The sequence below is a fragment of the Palaemon carinicauda genome, chromosome 23 (genome assembly GCF_036898095.1).
Source record: "Palaemon carinicauda isolate YSFRI2023 chromosome 23, ASM3689809v2, whole genome shotgun sequence".
Lineage (NCBI taxonomy): Eukaryota > Metazoa > Arthropoda > Malacostraca > Decapoda > Palaemonidae > Palaemon > Palaemon carinicauda.
Window position 1 is genome coordinate 18,046,290 of NC_090747.1, and position 12,500 is coordinate 18,058,789.

Sequence of the window (12,500 nt, forward strand, 5' to 3'; positions counted from 1 at the left end):
AAGTAGATTCATCGGTAAAAATCAAATATTTTATGTATTTACTTATCCAAAATGAGATTAAAATATTTTTATCACTTTTATTGAAATCAGTTTTGATACCCAACAAAAGGCATCAGTGATCTTGAAAAGAAAAAAAAACATACCTCACTATCTGAATAAGGGTGAAAATCATTTGGGCAGCCATTATGAAGTTTTTCTTACTTTACCAAAACTGAATAATTGCATTAGTAGGTCATTGCTGAAATGAATTTGCGAAGAGAGAATTAGTCAACGATGCCCGAAAACATATCTCATAACTTGTTCATTTGTAAGCTGATAGTTCAGGTTCGGGATCACGAGTTATATGTGTGCAGAGTCATGGCTCCTCTCACTCCAATTTAAACGTTTGCTGCAGATTTTTATAAAAGTTCTTTGAACACTGAAACTATAAAAACTAATTTCGTGTCCTTTTTTATATCTACCCCATCTATCTTAGTATGCGTAAACTCACACTCACACAGACACACAGACACAGATAGACACACACACACACACACACACACATATATATATATATATATATATATATAAATTGTGATTAGGAAGTTCTTATGATTGGCCTTGATAGTGCTGCCTTTGGCCGCGTTGATCATGAGGCCCTGGTTTCCAACCTCAAACACTTGGGAGTGTTTGGGTCGTCTCTTAGCATTATTATTGAATTTTAAGTTAAAGATCGCAAATAGTTGTTGATGGGCACCATAATGAGTAGAGCAATGTGATGTCTGATGCTCCTCAAGGTAGAGTACCTGGCCCATTTCTTTCCATACTATATAAACATGACATATGGTTTGGTCCAGAAACCCCGCATGTTGCATAGGCAGATGATTCTACTCTCTTTGCATCAATTCCATCTGAATGTAGATCTGGGGTAGCTGAATCCCCTAATAGAGGTTTACCTAAAATTACGGCATGATGTACATTATGGGGTAGGAAGTTGAATCCTAACAAAATGCTAAGTATGATTGTAAGTAGGTTAAAGACCGAGGCTTCTCAACATCCTGATCTCAGCATTCATAATGTTTCCTTAACATTGTATGATTCTTTAAAAAATTTAGGTGATTCCCGACAACAAATTTACTTTTGAGAAACACATTAGGTCTGTGTCTACTTCAATTGCGCCAAAAGTTGGCTTAATGAGAAAGTCTTTCAATATTTTTGGGGATCAATCTATTCCGAAGAAGTATTCTAATTCTTTCCTTCTACCATGTTTCGAGTATTGGTCTCTTGTCTGGTCTTCAGCTGCTGATTCTCATCTTAATTTTAGGACAAAAACTTAGGGTGTAGTAAAATTCTTACTCTTGATCTATATATTAATCTCTGGCACTGTTGTTAAACTAGTTCATTAAGCATGTTGCATAAGATTTTTTTTTATAATTCTGATCCTCCTTTAAATTCAGATCTTCCCGGACAGTTCCATCCTCTTCGTCATAATTGGTATGCAGTTAATTCTAATAGTCAGGCCTTCTCCATCATAAGGCACAATACGAAACAGTACTCCAGAAGTTTTATTCCAGCTGTAGCCAAGTTCTGGAATTATATTCTTTATTAGGTAGTTGAATCAGTAGAATTTCAAAATTTCAAACTCACAGGAAATGATTTTATGTTGAAGAGGCTAACATAAGTCCTTTTATAGGACTGTCTTGATGTTATTAAAATTTTTAAAATAGTATATGCTAATTTTTAATTACTTCTTATATGGTTAATTTATTTCGTTATGTCCTCTCCTCACTGGGCTATTAGTTCCGTTGGAGAGCTTTGGCTTATAGCTTCTCGCTTTTCCAACTAGGGTTGTAACTCAGTTAGTAATATATACCCAAATTATTAGGCAACACATTCAACCTCTGAAGGAGGAAAGGGGGTCCAGAGAGGAATAGAAAATAACCAAAAGAAAGGAATAACCTGAATTTTACACTCTAAAGGACGATGATGAGACGATGAAGGTCTCCTCCCATAAGCACTACAATAAAGGCAGAGGACAGCGAATCTCAATACAATTACTATCGAGCTTTATCAGAAAATTCATCTGACTACTGCAGCACAGCCGTAATCCTAGTCATATTATTCATAATCATGGACGCCAGGATCCCAGTAATCTTGGTCAATACTTTATATAAGAAATGGATGACACGCCTTACCGTCGCCAAGCAAGGCCCCTCTGGCAAGTACTGCACCAGAGGCAATAATAAAATGGCGAAGATGTGGAGAAACAGCCAGTTGAAGATATATATTTTCTCAGAGACTTGCTGTAAATCCGAGAGAGATAGCAGGCTCAAAAGTCAGGGTGCAGATACAACCTGCCTGCAGCTTGGAAATCAGGTCTCAAGTCAACTCAGCAGAGCCAAAATATGAAGGGGAGAAACAGGGAGGATTAGTCAACAAGACTATACAAAAATACTACTGGAGTGAGGAGACCCCTACTAACAAGAAGGCGAAATAACAATGAAATTTACAGCCTTCAGAAATGAAAGAGGAACTTAAAAGCTAACCTAAGTAAGCTAATACATTATAAAAACCTAAGGCATACTTACAATATATATATATATATATATATATATATTTATATATATATATATATATATATAGGTATATATATATATATATATATATACCTATATATATATACATATATATATATATATATATATGTATGTATGTGCATGAAATTGCATTTATATATGCATATAAAAACTGTGTACTTCCTTTGGTGTTCAGATACTTCATATAATTTATTATGTCTGCGGTAAACTATGTATCATAAAATGAAAAATTTACCGTAGAATTTCAATAAATTTAATTCATATATTAAACTGTGTAAAGATATTGTTTGGTCTTATAATCAATGCTAGTTTGTAAATAACCAAAAAATACATTATTTACTACAGAATTTAAAAACAATGTAATGCTTAAAAGAAGTATTAGTTAATGGTACATTGGAAACCCCCAAGCGGATGCTATTCCCTAGAAGTATGAGACCGAAGTTTTTGTGAGTATATTTTGAAATCCAAAGACATCTTCCTTCTCAAAAAAATCCTTTCATAGTTTAGTTTAAAGGCCACCTGGGCCAACCGAGTCCTGTGATGGAAAATTTAGAGACCAGTGTTTGCTGGGGGATCTCTCTTCTTTCAGGTTTGGATGGCATAAGTTCGTAAAACTATTTTCTCTGAGAAAGGAGTAATGTATATGTCTCTTGATCTCGATAATAATCTTTTTTCTTTTATTACACACCATATCTCATAACATTTATGTAATCCTAGTAAAAGATCCATTACTCGATACACGAGAAGTGGAATTACTTAACCTACTATCTTCAAGAAATTTATATGCTGTCTTTAGACAAATTAATTTTTTATTTTATATAATTGACTGAGGGAGAGTTCCATATATCACAAGAAAAATACTGTCTTTTAAAAATTATATATTATTACCTTATAAGTTTAAAACCAATGGGGTAGCCATAATCGCATAAATCATTAAACTACACAACCAAAAACATCCTGTCAGGACATCTTACATACATCTAGATCTGAAAAACTCAAATACATATATATATATATATATATATATATTTATTTATACATACACACACACGCACACACACACACACACACACATATATATATATATATATATATACATATTTATATATATATATATATATATATATGAATATGCATTTATATATATATATATATATATATGTATATATATATAAACAATTTTATCAACAAAGAATATATGAATGAATTTATATAACACTTTTATATGAAATAGAAAGGAAGCTTGGATCCATCAGATTAGTTGCACATAGCCCTATATTATCTAAAATACATAATTCTTTCTTAAGTAAGAAACCAAGTATATCTACAGTGTTTTTATACTTTTAGTAATCGAACTTATTATAAAGCTTGCATATCTCTGCATAATACCTATATATATCAGGTTTGTACATTCCTGTATTTAAATTCATATTAAGATATTTTTTTAAAACCTCAGGACTTTTTTTTTTTTTTTTTTTTTATACACATAACCAATCTCTTACATTGGGAAGTGTTGTATTGTTATAGTGGGAATATCTGGCCACTTTCCTATCGGGTTTAATTTTCTTTTCGATAGCTATACCTGTTTGATTAATATGATTTCTCTATATATATTACATGTAACAAGATATACACATTCATTGTTGCTATCAGTGGAATTCTTTATGTGAGCTGTTTTTTTTTTTTCTTTTTTTTTTTTGGGGGGGGGGGGGGGCTGCTGCTGTTAAATGCCCACATCAATGTTAAATACATTTTTACAGTCTGGGGATATCTTTTTAAAACCTACTGTATGACAATTCAAATAAGTTTTTTTCAGTAACATGGCATTTTTTTTCTTTTCGGCGAAGTCTTTTTTTTTCTTGGTACAGTATCTCATAAAATTTCTAGGTACTTCAATTTATTGCCTTTGGTAAAATCGCATTCATTTCATCATCAATATATTTGTTGGTTCAGACTCGTAATGCTTTTAGAAACATAAAAGTGAGGTCAGACTTCTTAACTTTAGTACTAAACAGACTAATTCACATTAACCTTCTCTCAGGTTACGGCTCATTTTACCATTACGTACACATACATCAAATAGTCTGGCCTATTTTTTACATATTCTCCTGTCTTCGTACACCTGACAACACTGAGATTACCAAACAATTCTTCTTCTCTTAGGGGTTTAACTACTGAACTGAAATTGTTCATTAGCTACTTTGATTTAGGTAAGGGTACAATAGACTATTTAGTTATGGTAAGCAGCTCTTCCAAGAGGATAACCAAATATAAACTATTATTCCCAAATCTTGCTCAGTGGCATAGCCTCTATACCTTGGTCTTCCGTTGTCTTGGGATATTATTTTCTTGGTTAAGGCACATCATTCAATCTTATAACCCTTTATCCTTTTTTTTTTTTTTTAAGTTTTTATAGTTTAAATATGAAAGATTTATTTTAATGTTATTGTTCTTAAAATATTTGGTTTTAATTGTCCATTACCTTTCTTTTAGCTTATTTATTTACTTAGTTCCTTTCGTTACATAGTTAAATCCCTATTGGAGCCCTTGGGCTTGCAGCATCCTTCTTTTCCTGCTAGGGATGTAGCTTAACAATATCATTTTAAATCTCAAGTTGATGACGTGAGGCATCAACCTAAAGTGTCCCTGCCTACATTTTAATAAACAACGTTTCAAATAAAAATTTCAAATATATAAATGAGGATATTTTTTGCTATAATCTATACTTGAAACACATGGAATTCGTTAATCATTTACAACGATAGGCTTTCAGGAACGATGACTAAAACCACGTTTATCGTAAGAATTACTAATTGATCAAATAATAAACGCAAGTGAGGCTAAAAGTGAGTTTATTCAAACATAATAACTAGTCAGTATATTTACATTCCATCAAAGAGCTGTTTATTTCACTACAACTTATATATTTTTTTTATAGCCATACAGAAATGGGGCCCCATGTCATGGTCGGCATACGTCATTCTGTGCCTAGTTTCCAGGTCTTAATCTCATTGCTTACTATGCCCACAAGATTGACACAACATTTCTTGATATAAAGGGGACTTGAATACTTTTTTCTTAATTAGGTTAGTGTCTCAAACTCTGGCGGTGTCCTTATAATATCAACCAGAAGCCTATACCATTAGTTATGTTAAAAAGGAGGGTGTTATAGACCTTGGAATAGTTAAAATTAATATGAAGAGTTTTTCTTTTCTCTTCTTCTTCCCTTTAGTAGTTTGGTCTACCTCTCAATATTGTAGTTAACCATTAAACTTTCTCTCCCATACTTTAGGTTTTTTTCTGATTCTTCTGTGTAACTGTTTAAAATTAACTAAACTCGTTGACAATACTGTACGCCATCTTGTAACGTAATTGCGTAGTAACGGAAAACGAAAGTTTTACACTGGGGTACGATGCTTCATTCCCCAAACTACATGAGTCGAGATAAATTATCACACTGCATTATAATATATTATAATAATTTTGCTGACTTATAAGCAGCGTATTTTATCTCTCAGTATCTATTCAGGTCTGATTAAATTTAAGATTTATGCCCATTGCACCAGCCCATTGCTAATTGCTCATTTAAGTTACTATTTCTAGTAAACCAGAATTGGTAGGATTATTATGTATGTATAATCCCTTAGAGCTGCTAGATTTTTCTTCATATTTTCCACAAAATCCTGCCTCCATATGCCTTGCAATTTTACCTTGCTCTTTCCTAAAGTCGTGATATGACACCTCATCTGAGTTATTCTACTGACCATGCCCCTCACTTGTTTGGAAGCTGAACCGAGATAAACCCACGCGACCTAAAGGTCACCCCATTCCTACAAGAGCCATAATTGTAACTGGCTGACTGACCTGGTCAGTCAATCTGAGCATATCTGGCTCATCCCCCCACTCGACTCCCACCAAACAAAGGACAGAGAAGAGGAGTGCTTGGGTCCTGTCGGCTGTAGAGAAGGAAGATTATCATAAGAACTGTCCTAGAGATACCCAATCTGACAAGAAGGGAAGATTCCAGGTGTGGGCCAGTCAAAGGTGCGACTATCCACTTAACGGCAAATTACCAGCAACAAGCTGTAATAGCCATGTAAGAACAAGGTCTGTTTTTCAAGTAAGGAGTGCAGGTAAAACCATGTGGCCAGGGTTTTTCCTATTTAGACTAGATTGGTTTTTCGTCTAACTTGATTTAGTTTAACTAGCTTTATACATATTTCGGGCTTAATGCATGAAATTTTATGTACAAATTTTGCGTATAACTTTTGCTTTAAAGACTAGTAGAGTCTTGGGTCAAACGACCATGTGTTCAACCCCACTATTACTTTACAACAATACATCACTGCTCCCTTCATTACCTTTGTCTAGTTTAATGTAAATGTCTGTACAGCTACTCACTGGGGTCCCTGGGAAGGAGTCAAAACAGGGCCTAAGAGTGTAGATGAGCTTAGATTGACGAAGCTAACGTAGGCCAACAATTAATTACTTAGTCATGTGTTTAGTTTTTTAGGTCTCTGGGCTGTGAATACTTTACTATCAGAGCGAGGGTTCGTTAACTGAATCACCAAAGCTATTTCCAATGTGTTGTGCCCTCGAGTGTTAGCGCTTCTATCCTCCCCTGTTGATCCTTGTTGCCTGCCACGGGGAGACTTTCCCAGAACAGCAAGTTCCCAGTCAACCAATGAATAAAAATATAACATGATTTTTCCACAAGTAACATCCCATTGCAACAGAACTATTAACACTGTTACTACTTCTTTTAGTGCAGCTACATGTTCTATTAATGTTAATACCACTTCTATTACAACTAGTAATAATTGTATACACAAATTTGCTTCATTAGTAGTTATCATAAATACTATTCTTCTTTTTTTCGAAATTGACTTAGAAAATTCATATGAGGCTTCATGAAATCTATTTTCCAAGAAACTATTTATTTGGTGCCCTTAATACTATCATTTGCATACAAATCGTACAAACCACGACCTCTTTTCTCAAGGATCATATCAAGATATACAAAGTATGGAAGATTACAACCATCAACGTAACTTGAAGTTAAATCTGAAGTTACCCATTAATAAATAACTGAAAAAATCTGATCATTCATAATGACAGTCAGTATATAGATAATACCTTTCATTAACGTCAAATCAAATATATAAGTTCAAACTGATTATTCATTACTTACTAGCAATATTAGGGCATCTATAAAAAACATCCTTAATACCTAGCATCCATTAATTTACAATATACTTCAACCAAGAAAATATGCATTATGTACTCACTTAGGAGACAAAACGTGTAAAAAATTATGAAACTATCATGCTTATATCTCATGAGACTGTTCATGTTTTCGTACGTGCAGGGTGTAGAAAGAAAAAAAAAGATTTTACTCTCTCGAGTGGTAATCTCTGCTTGACCACCTACATGCATGTGCGTGGATGTAAATTTATGTTTGGGTGTGTTTCCAGAAATATGAGAGAGAGAAGTTATCTTCAAGAACTACAAAGTTAAGCATATACTTACTACTAGAAATAATAATAATAATTATAATAATAATAATAATAATAATAATAATAATAATAATAATAATAATAATAATAATAATAATAATAATACATACATACATATACCAAAGGCACTTCCCCCAATTTTGGGAGGTAGCCGACAACAACAAGAAACAAAACAAAAAGGGGACCTCTACTCTCTACGTTCCTCCAGCCTAACCAGGGACTCAGCCGAGTTCAGCTGGTACTGCTAGGGTGCCACAGCCCAACCTCCCACATTTCCACCACAGATGAAGCTTCATACTGCTGAGTCCCCTACTGCTGCTACCTCCGCGGTCATCTAAGGCACCGGAGGAAGCAGCAGGGCCTACCGGAACTGCGTCACAATCGCTCGCCATTCATTCCTATTTCTAGCACGCTCTCTTGCCTCTCTCACATCTATCCTCTTATCACCCAGAGCTTTCTTCACACCATCCATCCACCCAAACCTTGGCCTTCCTCTTGTACTTCTCCCATCAACTCTTGCATTCATCACCTTCTTTAGCAGACAGCCATTTTCCATTCTCTCAACATGGCCAAACCACCTCAACACATTCATATCCACTCTAGCCGCTAACTCATTTCTTACACCCGTTCTCACCCTCACCACTTCGTTCCTAACCCTATCTACTCGAGATACACCAGCCATACTCCTCAGACACTTCATCTCAAACACATTCAATTTCTGTCTCTCCATCACTTTCATTCCCCACAGCTCCGATCCATACATCACAGTTGGTACAATCACTTTCTCATATAGAACTCTCTTTACATTCATGCCCAATCCTCTATTTTTTACTACTCCCTTAACTGCCCCCAACACTTTGCAACCTTCATTCACTCTCTGACGTACATCTGCTTCCACTCCACCATTTGCTGCAACAACAGACCCCAAGTACTTAAACTGATCCACCTCCTCAAGTAACTCTCCATTCAACATGACATTCAACCTTGCACCACCTTCCCTTCTCGTACATCTCATAACCTTACTCTTACCCACATTAACTCTCAACTTCCTTCTCTCACACACCCTTCCAAATTCTGTCACTAGTCGGTCAAGCTTCTCTTCTGTGTCTGCTACCAGTACAGTATCATCCGCAAACAACAACTGATTTACCTCCCATTCATGATCATTCTCGCCTACCAGTCTTAATCCTCGTCCAAGCACTCTAGCATTCACCTCTCTCACCACTCCATCAACATACAAGTTAAACAACCACGGCGACATCACACATCCCTGTCTCAGCCCCACTCTTACCGGAAACCAATCGCTCACCACCCATTTCCTATTCTAACACATGCTTTACTCCCTGTGTAGAAACTTTTCACTGCTTGCAACAACCTTCCACCAACTCCATATAACCTCATCACATTCCACATTGCTTCCCTATCAACTCTATCATATGCTTTCTCCAGATCCATAAACGCAACATACACCTCCTTACCTTTTGCTAAATATTATTCGCATATCTGCCTAACTGTAAAAATCTGATTCATACAACCCCTACCTCTTCTAAAACCACCCTGTACTTCCCAGATTGCATTCTCTGTTTTATCCTTAATCCTATTAATCAGTATTCTACCATACACTTTTCCAACTACACTCAACAAACTAATACCTCTTGAATTACAACACTCATGCACATCTCCCTTACCCTTATATAGTGGTACAATACATGCACAGACCCAATCTACTGGTACCATCGACAACACAAAACACACATTAAACAATCTCACCAACCATTCAAGTACAGTCACACCCCCTTTCTTCAACATCTCAGCTTTCACACCATCCATACCCGATGCTTTTCCTACTCTCGTTTCATCTATTGCTCTCCTCACTTCCTCTATTGTAATCTCTCTCTCATTCTCATCTCCCATCACTGGCACCTCAACACCTGGAACCGCAATTATATCTGCCTCCCTATCATCCTCAACATTCAGCAAACTTTCAAAATATTCCGCCCACCTTTTCCTTGCCTCCTCTCCTTTTAACAACCTTCCATTTCCATCTTTCACTGTCTCTTCAATTCTTGCGCCGGCCTTCCTTACTCTCTTCACTTCTTTCCAAAACTTCTTCTTATTCTCTTCATATGACTGACCCAGTCCCTGACCCCACCTCAGGTCAGCTGCCCTCTTTGCCTCACGTACCTTGCGCTTTACTTCCACCTTTTGCTCTCTATATTTTTCATACTTCTCTATACTATTACTCTGCAGCCATTCTTCAAAAGCCCTCTTTTTCTCTTCCACTTTTACCTTCACTCCTTCATTCCACCATTCACTGCCCTTCCTCATGCTGCCTCCAACAACCTTCTTGCCACATACATCACTTGCAATCCCAACAAAATTTTCTTTTGCTAACTTCCAATAATAATAATAATAATAATAATAATAATAATAATCATAATTATAATAATAATAATGATAATAATAATAATAATAATAATAATAATAATAATAATAGTAGTAGTAGTAGTAGTAGTAGTAGTAGTAGTAGTAGTAGTAGTAGTAGTAATAATAATAATAATTATAAATAATAAGAATATCAATATTATTAATAATATTAAAAATAATAATGATATCAATAATGATAAATAATACCAATAATATAATTTATAATAATAATTATTAATAGTAATAATCAACAATAATAACAATTTAATAAATTATTAATAATAATGATTAATAATGATAATAATATTATAATGATAATTAATATAAATAATATAATTTATAATAATAATTGTTAATATTGATGATAAACAATAATAATAATAATACTAATAATAATAATATCAAAAATATCATTTATAACAATAACTATTAATAGTAATAATATGAAATAATGATAATTAATAATAAAAAAACATAATGATGATTAATAATAATAATTAGTATTATTCACAATTATTATTAATAATAATAATAATAATGATAATAATAATATTAATATTTGAGAGATAGACCTGGCTAATAATATTTCTTGGATAAGCCAGATTGCCTGATCATCACTCTGAGTCTACATGACCTCGGTTTCCTCTGCTTGATAACCAATTGATTTTTTCTCCAATCTAGTACCAAGCTACTAATCATTTCCAGGATTTCAGTCATTTTAGTGGCAATTAGAACTATATCATCTCCGGTCCCCTTTCCATTCAATGCATCATAGATTCCTTGCATTATCATGTTCATAACTTAATCAATTACCACAATAAACTATAGAGGTGACAGTATTCCACCTTGTAGTACTCCAGCCTTGACTTCAAATATATTTGTAAGACTAGCATCAACCATTACCTTACAGAACGTTCCACTATAAAGATTATTTATGATGTTTAAAATCTTTTCCAGTAACTCATTGTCCTTTGGAATCTTTTTTGTTTTTAAAATACTTCATAAAATGCTATCAAATGTGTTCTCAAAATCCATAAGGCAAAAAGCAAGAGGTGATTTCAGGAAGCTATACCGTTGAGCTGTCTGATGTAGAATACAAATTTTATCATTATATCCTCTACTCTCTCTGGAACTTGCTTTATCTCTACGAAATATTTTATGTATTACAGGTTCTATTTTACTCAACACAATTGGATTTTACATCCAAGCAATCATCCTAAAACATTTCGGTGCAATGCCATCCATTCTTGGTGAATTTTATCCCTTACAGCTATAGGAAGTTCATGGTCGACCTCAAGGATGTTGTTGTATTGCCCTTATTAATATATACACTCACACACACATACACACAAGCACACACACATACACACACACACACACACACATATATATATATATATATATATATATATATATATATATATATATATATATATATATATATATATATATATATATATATATATCCCTTTATGTAATCAACAACAGCGAATTTAGCCGTTACTAGTCTATTGCAGGACAAAGTTCTCAGACATGTCTTGGCCCTTTCTAGTGTTAGCTCAATGAAAATTGGAATTTGTGTAGAACTTTTGCTTGATAGCTCACAGTAAGCCAACTTAGTACGGGTATCTTTTCAATTATGGCGATACGCAAACCCTTTTACCATGTTAAAGTATCTCCCATTGGAAGCTAAGTCCTAATTGTACACACACACACACACACACACTATATATATATATATATATATATATATATATATATATATATATATATATATATATATATATATATATATATCCAAATAAGCCATATATATTTTTGATACATTAATGTCTGGATTCTCTTAACGACCTCGGGATCAGAGCCCCAGGCGAAATCACACAAAGACAAGAGCTTGGCTCCGGCCGGGAATCGAACCCTGGTCGGCAAGCTTGTACAGACAGTGACTAACCCACTTGGCCACGAAGAAAGATCGTGGCCA